Consider the following 13,481-nt stretch of genomic DNA (forward strand, 5'->3'; position numbering starts at 1 on the left):
CAACAGGTTCCAACAGCAGTAAGAATCCAGAGCATGGGGTGATGTTGACCTTTAAAACTTCCCTCTTTCCCCCAGAATACACTTAGAGCACCATCATTGATACATCATCTTTACATCACTGACATGTCACAAAAGGGGAGGGGTAGACAGGGGTTACACTGGTTTAACCTTGGCAGACATGTCCAGATAAGTCCTTGGTACAAGATTAGCACAGGTAAAACATGTCCAGGCAACAAGCAAGTACCCACAATCAAAGGACAGTAGAGCTCCCTTTGCATATCCATAGCCTGGGGCAAGTCAGGTGATGGGCTTTTGGAAGCTAAGTGCTCAGCAATTGAAACAAAATTTTAAAAAATTCATTCCAGTAGCACCTTAGAGACCAAATGAGTTTGTTATAGGGATGCGGGTGGCGTTGTGAGTTAAACCACAGAGCCTAGGACTCACCAATCAGAACGTTGGCGGTTCGAATCCCCGTGACGGGGTGAGCTCCTGTTGCTCGGCCCCTACTCCTGCCAACCTAGCAGTTTGAAAGCATGCAAGTAGATAAATAGGTACCGCTCCGGCAGGAAAGTAAATGGCATTTCCGTGCGCTGCTCTGGTTCACCAGAAGTGGCTTAGTCATGCTGGCCACATGACCCGGAAGCTGTACGCCGGCTCCCTTGGCCAGTAAAGGAAGATGAGCGCTGCAACCCCAAAGACGGCCATGACTGGACCTAATGGTCAGGGGTCCCTTTACCTTTACCTTTAAGTTTGTTATTGGTATGAGCTTTCGTGTGCATGCACACGTCTTCAGATATCTCAGCAATTCTCACCCCTGGGCACTTCCCTGGATGGGTGGGTGTACATGTCCTCAAGGGAGGTAGCAGGGAAGAGTCCTTTTTCCAAGGGCAAAATGGAGTTGGAATGTTTTTAAATTGGCAAGGTACAGTATATGATTTATAAAGCTAGGTATCTTCCCTGAGCAGTCAGGTCGAAAGGATACATTCAGGCATAATATTTGGAACATTCAACAACCCCATAGATGTCGTTCCCCCCCCCCCCCGGTAATTTCCATAACAGCTGGGATCTCCAGGGATCCTCTAGCAGGAATCTCAACTAAATAATAATAATAATAATAATTATTATTATTATTATTATTATTATTATTATTATTATTATTTATTTGTACCCTGCCCATCTGGCTGGATTTCCCCAGCCACTCTGGGTGGCTTCCAACAAAGATTAAAAATACATTAAAATGTCACACATTAAAAACTTCCCTAAACAGTCTGGTAGTTGTTCTTCTCTTTGACATCTGGTGGGAGGGTGTTCCACAGGGCGGGTGCCACCACCGAGAAGGCCCTGTGCCAGGTTCCCTGTAGCTTTGCTTCTCGCAGTGAGGGAACCACTAGAAGGACTTTGGCACTGGACCTCAGTGTCCGGGCAGAACGATGGGGGTGGAGATGCTCCTTCAGGTATCATGGCACATGGCCATCTCCAACTCTGCTTAAAAACCTCCAAGGAAGGAGAGTCCACCACCTCCTGAGGGAGACTGTCCAACAGCTCTTCCTGTCAGAAAGTTCTTCCTAATGTTTAGCCTGGATCTCCTTTCTTGTAACGAGGTTATTGGTTCGAGTCCTGCCCTCCAGAGCAGGAGAAAACAGGCTCGCTCCATCTTCCTTGTGGCAGCCTTCCAGATATTTGAAGATGACTATCATCTCTCAGTCTCCTTATTCAGATAAAAGTCCAGAGAATCTTGTGAAACTCCTTTGTTATTGGAGACTATCCCATGCAGACAAAGTCTCTGCACATCATGCATTTAAAGCACATTTAAAGCATGTGCAAAGCACATTGCTCCCCCCAAAAAAAGAATCCTTCACCGAGCTACAATTCCCAGCACCCATTACAAACGACAATTCCCATGATTATTGGGGAAGACAAGTGCTTTAAATATATGGCTTGCACACTGCCATAAGCACAATCTTTCTTCTGGCACTGAGCAACATGGTGCAATACCATATGGCATGTGTCAGTGCTGGATTGGTGCTCCAGAGCTTTCTGCCTATATACATAAAAATGTAATGCTGTCGTCACGCGGCCCCAATTGGAGTATCTGTTGCATCACATCACAATGCTGGATTTGCATAAAGCCAGAGCACAGCCTCCCATTGGAGGGTTTGCAGTGCCTCATCAAGGGGGAGAGGGAATGGGAGGAGAGTTGGCAAGTAAATTGAAAAATACAGGAGAGCCATTCTTGCAGTGAAGGACTATCTAGTGGGGTTTTATTTCCTTTGAAAGGCCTATGTAACAACCCAAGAGGGAAACGGAAATAATGGCAGCCAAGTAGTATCTCAAAGGCTGCAACACTCAGAATAGATCCTTGAATAATTGTTCCCAAAAGAAAAAGGAAGAATACTTGAGACTCAAGAGGAGTGGAGATCAGGAATAAAGGTCGGGAGGACATCAGGAGCAGAAAAAGAGCAACATCTCCAAGGCAGCGTCAGAGTTAAGCAGAACTCGCCCCCCTGAAATCATATTTTTTTTAAAAATGATATTTATTAAAATTTCAGAAAAAAGAATTACATAAAAACAAGAAGTACAAAAATAACAGACAAACCTAAAAATACAAAGAAAATATAAAATACAAAATACAGAATAAAAAAGTGAAAACACTTACAAAGGAAAAGAAAAAAGGGAAAAAAAGAATCAATCTTTCCATGCCTTACATTCATATCCTTGTTTCCCTGACCTCCTCATACCTCCCTTTTTTGTATTCCAATTCAATTAGTTAATTCAGCAATTTCTTTCCCTCTTTATTTTCTCCTAATCCTTTAACTTAATATAGTATAACTTTAAATTTTTACCTGATATCAATCCATTTTTACATACACCTTTATAGCATTACTGCTTAAACCACTTAACTTCATTCCAGCATCCTTCTAACATTCATTAATTTTGCAATATTTCTGTAAATAGTCTTTAAACTTTTTCCAGTCTTCTTCCACCGACTCTTCTCCCTGGTCTCGGATTCTGCCAGTCATTTCCGCCAATTCCATGTAGTCCATCAGCTTCATCTGCCATTCTTCCAGAGTGGGTAGATCTTGTGTGTTCCAATACTTTGCGATAAGTATTCTTGCTGCTGTTGTGGCATACATAAAGAAAATTCTATCCTTCTTTGGCACCAATTGGCCGACTATGCCCAGGAGAAAGGCCTCTGGTGAAATCAGATTTAAGCAAAACATTGCATTTGCAAGTGGTGGTCCTCCAGTATAACTGGACGGATTAAAACTTCAGGGGGATTGCCGCAGTATACAAGCCACACATGTGATATCAGTTCCTTTAATGTTGTGGTTTTCAAAGGGCGTTGCAAGAGGGAGAAGTAAGGCCACTACATAAACATATCAGTGACCAGCAGGCCTACCTGTCTTTGATCGAATTGAGAAACCGGGAAAATAATTTGAGACTCCGCCTTATCCCAGAATCAGAGAAAGAAGATTTGATTGGTTATTTGACAGAGGAGTTTTCTAAATTCTGGGATATAAAAGTTGATCAGGACTTTAAAATATTAACTGCATTTAGATTGGGAAGATCAACAAGGAAGGACAGACCCAGAGACTGCTTGATTATTTTGAGATCGAAACAGGAGAGAGACAAGATATTAGACCTTCATTTCAAGAAATCACTTGAGTTCCAAGACAGGAAAGTGGAAATTTACAAGGATATACCAAAACAACTTTTGGACCTCAGAGCTGCTTATACGGACCTAGCAAGATTACTGAGAGGCAACGGGATACCTTATAGGTGGGAGTTCCCTCAAGGGTTATCATTTACATATAAGGGAAAGAAAATTAAAATCAAAACGCAAGAAGATTCCCAGAAGTTCCTGCACGACCACGGAGAGGACCTACAGAAGGGGACAACGATCCTTTGGCCACCACCACCGCTTGGAGTAGATCTATCATCTTTGCCCTCGGGCTCGAAAGAAAAGGAGGACACCCCATAAAGAGTAACAACAGATCGATCCAGGATGTCTCTGCAGTTGTACAGCTGGAATATCAATGGCGCAAATTCCCCGGAGAAAAGAAGAAAGATTTTTCATATTTTGAAAAAAGAACATTTGGATATAATCTGTCTTCAGGAAACACATGTGACAAGACTCCAAAGGAAAGTATTAATAAATAAAAGATTGGGCCAAGAATTTATTTCATCGGACAGAGTTAAGAAAAGAGGCGTAGTGATCTATGCTAAGGAGAACTTGTCACCAAAATTTTTGTTTAAAGATGAATATGGACGAATATTGGCAATTGAAATACAAACTCAGGGTGAAAAAGTTTTGATATTAGGAATTTATGCACCAAATGAGGGGAAATCGGAATTTTATAAGAAACTGCATGAGACTTTGCTGGAGTATCTGGACTATACTAACATCATTATGATGGGAGATATGAATGGAGTGGTCTCTACTTTAATGGACAAGTCGCAGAATCAAAATTTGACTAAAGACGGCAGACTACCTAAAACCTTTTTTGAACTGACTGACAACATGGATTTGATTGATACTTGGAGGACAAGGAACCCCCTTGGTAAAGAGGGAACGTTCTTCTCTGAGGCCCACCTATCTTGGACAAGAATCGACCAGATTTGGGTAACTAGAGGGCTGGCACCTAAGACTGTAAAAGTGGAAATCTGCCCAAAAACCTGCTCCGACCATAACGCTCTGAAATTGGAACTAAGATTTACTCCAGCCAGTTCCTTCAGATGGAAAATGAATGACAACCTGTTAAGAGATCAAGAGATTGTAAAGAAGGCCCAAAAAGCTTTAAAAGACTATTTTGAAATAAATTTGAACACCTCGGTGGAAAAGAGAATAATCTGGGACGCAAGCAAAGCTGTAATGAGAGGGTTTCTGATACAACAGAACACAATCAAGAAAAAGCTCTGGAATGGAAAAAAGGACAAGATATTAGAGAAGATAAAAGATGGTGAGAAAAAACTGAGATCTAACCCGAAATCAAAAGAGATTCTGAGAGAAATTAAATTCCATCAAGCACAATATATGAAATTGATAAACCAAGAAGTGGAATGGAAAATTAAACAAATGAAACAAAGATCTTTTGAATCAGCGAATAAATGTGGAAAACTGCTAGCATGGCAGTTGAAGAAAAGACAAAAACTGAACTATGTTACCAATCTAGAGGTCGAAGGGAAAAACATTCAGAAACCAGGTGAAATTAGAAAATGCTTCCAGAAATATTTTAAAAAACTGTACACGCAAGGACCCGAGGAAGTGTTCGAGATGGATCAATTTCTGAAAACCAATGGCCTACCAGAACTTTCTCAGGAAAAGAGATCAATCTTGAATTATAGAATAACACAACAGGAAATTGAGGTTGCCATTCAGAATATGCAGTTGGGCAAATCTCCAGGCCCTGACGGACTTACCTCCAAGTATTATAAGATACTAAAAGACTATTTGACACAACCTTTAATGGAGGTTTGCAACCAGATTATGGATGGAGGGAGAGCACCAGAAACGTGGAAAGAAGCTTTCATTACATTGATTCCTAAAGTGGAATCTGAAAAGACTCAACTAAAGAATTACCGTCCCATCTCACTCCTTAATGTGGATTACAAAATATTTGCAGACATTTTGGCAAATAGATTTAAAAAGGTTCTGAATGAAGTAATTCATAAGGACCAGGCAGGCTTTCTCCCAGGTAGACATTTGTATGATAATACCAGGAACATTATTGATGTCTTGAAATTTTTGCAAACTAACATTAACACCAAAGCAGTGTTAATTTTTATTGATGCGGAGAAGGCCTTCGATAACATTTCCTGGAGGTTTATGAAGAAAAATTTGGAAGGGATGGGAGTGGGACGGGGATTTGAAAATGGTTTAGAGGCAATATATTCAGAACAGAAAGCTAAGTTGATAGTGAACAATGTTGTGACAGAAGAGTTTCAAATTGAAAAGGGAACACGTCAAGGGTGCCCTCTCTCCCCTTTATTATTTATTTCGGTCCTGGAGGTGCTCTTGAATATGATTAGGAAGGACCGGCAAGTACAAGGTATACAGGTCGGAGAGAAACAATATAAACTGAAAGCTTTTGCAGATGATTTGGTTTTGACATTACAGGAGCCAGAATCTAGTACAAAAAGAGTTCTAGAATTAATTCAGGAGTTTGGTCGGGTGGCAGGATTTAAGTTGAACAAACAAAAAACCAAGGTATTGGGTAAAAACTTGACATCTTTGGAAATAGATGGGTTTCAGAGGGAAACAGAATTAAATGTGGTGAAAAAGGTGAAATACCTGGGGATTAACTTGTCTTCAAAAAACTTGAATTTGTTTAAAGATAATTATGAAAAATGCTGGACAGAGGTGAAAAAAGATCTAGAAATCTGGACAAGATTGAAACTTTCCTTGTTGGGCCGAATAGCAGCGATAAAAATGAATGTGTTGCCAAAGATGTTATTTTTGTTTCAAACCTTACAGATCGGGGACAGAGTGGAATGTTTTGGGAAGTGGCAGAAGGATATTTCGAAGTTTGTTTGGCAGGGCAAAAAGCCCCGAATAAAGTTTAAAATATTAACTGATGCAAAAGAAAGAGGGGGGTTTGCCCTGCCAGACTTAAGGTTATATTATGAAGCTGCAGCCTTCTGCTGGATGAAAGATTGGTTTTTGCTTAAGAACACTGATGTCCTAGATCTGGAAGGTTTTAACAACTCTTTAGGATGGCATGCTTATTTGTGGTACGACAAGGTAAAAACGCATAAAATGTTCAAAAACCATATTGTCAGAAAAGCAATTTTTATAGTCTGGACAAAATATAAGGACTTGCTAGAAAGTAAGACCCCGAGGTGGCTTTCACCAGTGGAGGCCAAGGCGCGGAAAAGACCCAATATGGAGGCCGGCTGGCCGACATATGGGGAAATAATAGAAAAAATTGGAGACAACTGGAGATTACAGAGTTTTGAAAAATTAAAAGACAAGGTGCAAGATTGGTTTCATTACGCCCAAATTCAAGAGGTATTTAAGACGGATAAAAAAAATACAGGTTTTCAGGTGGAGAAATCGAAACTAGAGACAGAATTGTTAGAACCAAGGACTAAGTTATTGTCTAGAATGTATAACCTGCTGCTTAAATGGAATACTCAGGATGAGACAGTTAAATCGGCCATGATAAAGTGGGCTCAAGATATTGGGCACAACATCATGTTTGAAGACTGGGAAAGGTTATGGACCACCGGTATGAAATTTACGGCATGTAATGCCCTGAAAGAAAACATTATGAAAATGATATACAGGTGGTACATGACCCCAGTCAAACTAGCAAAGATATACCATCTGACTGACAATAGATGTTGGAAGTGTAAAGAGGCCGAAGGGACATTCTTTCACCTGTGGTGGACATGCCCTAGGGTGAAGGCCTTCTGGGAAATGATATACAATGAGTTAAAAAAGGTGTTTAAGTACACCTTCCCTAAGAAACCAGAGGCCTTCCTCTTGGGCATTGTCGGCCAAAAGGTGTTAAAGAAGGATAGAACGTTTTTTATGTACGCAACTACAGCAGCAAGGATTCTTATTGCAAAATACTGGAAGACTCAAGATTTGCCCACACTGGAAGAATGGCAATCGCAGCTGATGGACTACATGGAATTGGCTGAGATGACTGCCAGGATCCGAGACCTGGGAGAAGAAGCAACGGAGGAGGAGTGGAAAAAATTTAAGGACTATTTGCAAAAGTTTTATAAATTATATGAATTATAAGATTTCGCACGATTTGGAGAAAACAGCTCCAGCAAGGAGAGTGAAGGACATTGAAATTAAATAATGAATTAATGAAAGGAATAAATGTTTAAAGGTTGGAAAAGTTATGATATTGGCTGATTAAAGTAATATGATAATAAGTAATTTAAACTAAAATGTAAGCTTTAAGGTAAAAGAAAGAAACGTATGAAACAAGGATATAATTTGTTGAAATTTTATTTGTTAAGAATGCAAAGCGGGGGAGACGTGGGGAAGTTTGAAAATAGACTGGAATTAAGCCTGGAAATAATCAACTTTTTCTTCTTTTCTTTTTTCTCTTTCTTCTTTTTTTTTTTTCCTCTTTTCCTTTTTGTAAATGTATAAGCTTTTTGTATATCTTGCTGAACAATCTTTGTCTGGAAAAAAAAGCAATAAAAAATATTATAAAAAAAAACAAAACAAAGGGCGTTGCAAGAACCCCTGAGATCCCTTAGACCAGGCTTCCTCAACCTCTGCCCTCCAGATGCTTTTGGCCTACAACTCCCAGGATCCCTAGCTAGCAGGACCAGTGGTCAGGGATGATGGGAATTGTAGTCTCAAAACAACTGGAGGGCCGAGGTTGAGGAAGCCTGGCTTAGAAGATTACCCAGAGTTCCCCAGCAAGCAGGAAAGAGAAGCAAACTTCACCCAAACACAGCTTTCCCCAACCCCATTGGTTTATTTCATCTAAGGAATATGTGTGCCACTCTTTGACCAATAACCCCAGGACAACAAATTCTCAATTCGAATCAATTTGAGTTTTAATTATTATTATTTTATATTTTTTAAAAAAAATCTTTTCATACAAGCAATCAAAAGGACAGAATGTGGTAAATAAACATGTACGTGCTTAACAGCTGCTAAATATAACCAGAAACATAGCTGTAGCTGGAGAATTGGCATTAAAAGAAAAAGAAAGCAGAAGACGTTTGTAAACGGCTTAGTTTTGCTTACATTCGAACGGTGTATACATTTGATGAATTAATTAATTAATTACGAGCTTGATGGAACTAAAAAGGAAAAGGATTTAGGGGGGAGATCTAAATGATTACAAAGTAGGTACCAGGTTAACTTTTATTATATTGGGAATGTTGATGTGGAAGAAGTTTTTTTTGGCTGCCCTAATTACTGCAATGGGACGTGGGTGGCACTGTGGGTTAAACCACAGAGCCTAGGGCTTGCCGATCAGAAGGTTGGCGGTTCGAATCCCTGTGACAGGGTGAGCTCCCGTTGTTCGGTCCCTGCTCCTGCCCACCTAGCAGTTCGAAAGCACGTCAAAGTGCAAGTAGATAAATAGGTACCACTCCGGCAGGAAGGTAAACGGCGTTTCCATGCACTGCTCTGGTTCGCCAGAAGCGGCTTAGTCATGGTGGCCACATGACCATCAGCTCCCTCAGCCAATAAAGCGAGATGAGCGCCGCAACCCCAGAGTCGGCCACATCTGGACCTAATGGTCAGGGTCCCTTTACCTAATTACTGCAATGTCAGGGGATGTTTTGCATTCAGGATTAGTGAATTAACCCTGCGCCTTCCCTCCTTTTCCTTTGCCGAGAAAAAACAACCTGCTGCAGGCTTGTGTTAGGAGTCCTGCCAGGGAATTGTATATAACCCATGCTGAGAAACTTGCGGTGCCAAAACTTCACCTGTGCAGATCCTGAGTGAGCTATTAAGGCAATATATTGGGGCGGCTGAGCAGATAAGAGCAATCTCAGCACCTCCTATAGAGATCTGTAGGACAAAGCAGACTGGATCAATCTATTTATTTGAAGGATTTTTACCCTGCTGCTCAGCCGAAAAGGGCTCCCGGGGGGCCTTACAAAGATCGGTAATAAGACAGTTCCTCCTTTCAGGCTTTCAATTTAACAGACATAGCACAAAAGGAATGGGGGTGGGGGTGGAGGAGGGGGGAAGCAAACTCATGCACTGGGTCTTATTTATTTATTTGAAAACATTTATAGAACACTTAACCCTTCACATAGTGATGCACAAGTTTAGCGGAATGTAATAAAGCACATAAAAAAGCACATCATAAAATACTGTCAACAAATAATGCCAGTAAATAGGCTCATCTCTCTGGAAAAACAAGTCTTTAATACAGGATGAAAGACCACAGTTGTTGGTTACTGTCTAGTTTCTATGGGGAGCATATTCCACAGGGCAGGTGCTGTGGGCCTGAAACCAAACAGCTACAGAATGAGGGTCTGGCGCATGAGGCAACAGATACTGAGCCTCCAGAGGTGGTCGCAGTCTACCTCTGATCCTGGGAGTAGCTCTAGGCATCATCCTGTTCGACAAAGGAACAGTCTCACTTTCCACTCTATGGTTCTATCATTCTCTCTTCTTCTTTGGCGATCACTCGTAGCTGAGTAAGATTGTCTTCCATAAAGACGGTTTTAACGAGTTCGTGAGTGACTGTGGAGGCCAGTTCTGGATCCACACATCTTTCCACAGTGGGGACATTGGTTCCCGGGCGGGAGTTGATCACGGTGTGGATTTGCCAAGCATGCCTTCCTCTTAGCACATTTCTTCCTTGCATCCTGAGTTCAAGTGTCTTCAAAGCCCATGACACCTTTGACAAAGGCTTTTTCTCCAACTGGAGTGCTCGCAGGCAAGTGTTTCCCAGTTGTTGGTGTTTATACAGTGGTACCTCTGGTTATGGATTTAATTCGCTTCGGGGTGCCGTGCGCACCCCTAAAAATCTGTAACTAGAGGTGCTGCTTCTGTGCACCTGCACGGTGTGATAGAGCGCTTCTGCGCATGCGCAAGCGGCAAAACCTGGAAGTATACACTTCCAGGTTTGCCGCAGCCATAACCTGAAGATTCCATAACCTGGAGGTTACGCAACACGAAGTACCACTGTACAGTGGTACCTTGGGTTACAGGCGCTTCAGGTTACAGACGCTTCAGGTTACAGACTCTGCTAACCCAGAAATAGTACCTCGGGTTAAGAACTTTGCTTCACGATGAGAACAGAAATCGTGTGGCGGCAGCAGGAGGCCCCATTAGCTAAAGTGGTACCTCAGGTTAAGAACAGTTTCAGGTTAAGAATGGAACTCCAGAATGAATTAAGTTCTTAACCCGAGGTACCACTGTGCTACTTTTTTTTTTAATTTGCCTTGAGACAGTCTTTAAACCTCTTTTGTTGACCACCAGCATTATGCTTTCCATTTTTAAGTTCGGAGTAGAATAGTTGCTTTGGAAGACGACAATCAGGCACAACATGACCAGTCCAACGAAGCTGTTGTTGAAGAATCATTGCTTCGACGCTGGTGATCTTTGCTTCTTCCAGTACACTGGCATTAGTTCGCCTGTCTTCCGAACGATGTGCAAAAATTTTCAGAGACACGGTTGATGGAATCTTTCGAGGAGTTGGAGATGGCGTTGATAAGTGGTCCATGTTTCACAAGCATACAGTCAGGTTGGTAGTACAATAGCTTTGGAAACAAGCATTTTGGTTTCCCTGTGAATGTCCCCTGTGCGTGAATTTGTTTTATGTGTGTCCTGTGATTCTGTCCCTAGGAAACACGACTAGGGAGCTTTGGGTGTTTATCGGACTGGGGAGATCCAGGAGCAAGCATGCGGCAAGGTCACAGAGGCAGAGGGGAAAGGTTCGACATATTCGTGTCATCTTTAACGCATCGGTTTTGATCTCAGTCTTTGGCTGCAGGAGTGAGCGTGTGGCTAGCAGGAAACAAATGTGGGAGGGTGTGATGGCCCCTTCTTGCTTTCGAGAGAGAAAGGGTCTGTCCTCTGATGTGGGCCCGGGAAATCGAGTTCCTGATTGCTGGAGTTGGGTGGCACCTACTGGATGCACAGAAGAACGCAGCTCAGAAAGTAAAGCCGAGGAACAGGGAGAAATTAATAAATAATAATACGGTAAACTCACATTCCCTGCTTTAACTGCTGTGCTGCTTTACGGGGGTTATTTTATTGCGTGCTTTAATTATGGGTGCTTATATTTTGGGTGCTAATTATGGGTGCTTATAAGGGGACGCGGGTGGCGCTGTGGGTTAAACCGCCAAAGGCCTGGTGGAACAGCTCCATCTTGCAGGCCCTGCGGAAGGATGTCAAGTCCTGCAGGGCCCTGGTCTCTTGTGACAGAGTGTTCCACCAGATCGGAGCCGCAGCCGAAAAAGCCCTGGCTCTAGTTGAGGCCAGCCTAACTTCTCTGTGGCCTGGGACCTTCAAGATGTTTTTATTTGAAGACCGTAGGTTTCTCTGTGGGGCATACCAGGAGAGGCGGTCCCGTAGGAAGCCACATGGCTAATGCAGGACAATTTCAATGGATTCCAGCCCATGACTTCTTCGTTTCTCTTGCAAGTCCCAAAGATCTCAGAAACTCCCTCTACAGTAACTCTTGAACTTTTGTTATAAGAAAAAACTGCTCCTTTTCTTTTATGGGGTACCCAAGAGCCCGTATAGAGTCCTTATGTAGGTTCTCTATCAGTAGGAGAGAATAACAGAGGCCAAGCAGAGAATATTGAGAAGCAAAGCAGCTAGCAAGCCTGATCTTTATTAATAGACTTTTGAAATTGCCTCCCCTGTAGCTCAAGACCACCCCCCAAAACATCATACATACATCACAGAAAGAGGTGGTCCCCAGCAGAAATTTGAGTGTGTTGTTTCTCTCCTGTCTGCCAGGATACCTGATAATGTCTTATCTGCTTGCCTTTTCTGGGCAGCCTGGCCATTCCTTGGAGGTGGTAAATACTTAGTTCCTGAATCTCTTCACATATTGATAGTGTGCTCAGCTTAACAGATACTTGCCAGACTGTATTTGCAAAGGGAAGCGTAAGCCCCTACAGTCCAAAGCCAATTGGAAAGCTTCTCCCATTTCCTTCCTCCTTGCAGAGAATGATTTGAGGTCAATTTGGGAAAGTCAAAATGGCTTCAAGGTGGTTCTCCTGTACTATTTCAGACACTTGGTTTATATACTGTACTTACGTACAGTATGTGTTTGCCTGGTACATTTATGAACATTTATTTAGGCCTTATAATTCTCATAACACTTTCTTGCACTGAGAACTGCTATTCTTTGCAGATATTCCTTGTGTTGTATTATCTTTTGGCAACTGCAGGAGAGAATGAAGACTAAACATTCAAACTCAGACATTAATTTGGACTTTGTGGCCGTGACCAGCAATGCTATATGTATGCAGTGGGGGAAGGGACATTACAATATACTGTCAGGTTTGTTCGTTTATTTATTTATTGTATTTATTAAATTTGTGTAATTTGATCTGTAGATCTTAGGGCAGGTTCGCAGCATAAAAATACAAGATAAATGTTATATGACTGAAGAGGCAAGCAGTATTTCTATGAAGTGGGTTGCCTCTTCAGCACAAGGAGGATACATCACAGAAACCTTCATCACAGATCTTCAGCAGTTTTTTTGTCACTTTCCTGGTTGCCTTGACAACCAGCCTGAAAGCTGCTTCTCCCCAGGCCACTGTTTAGCAACCACCCCTCTAAAGCATTTAAATAATGAACTTATGGCAAGAAAGTTCACTTTTGAACATTTTCCGCCCCACCCTATGTATAGAAAGGGACGCGGGTGGCACTGTGGGTTAAACCACAGAGCCTAGGACTTGCCGACCAGAAGGTCGGCGGTTCGAATCCCCACGACGGGGTGAGCTCCCGTTGCTCGGCCCCTGCTCCTGCCAACCTAGCAGTTTGAAAGCACGTCAAAGTGCAAGTAGATAAATAGGTACCA

This window comes from Podarcis vaucheri (assembly GCF_965113315.1).
Source record: "Podarcis vaucheri genome assembly, chromosome: 6".
Classification (NCBI taxonomy): Eukaryota; Metazoa; Chordata; class Lepidosauria; order Squamata; family Lacertidae; genus Podarcis; species Podarcis vaucheri.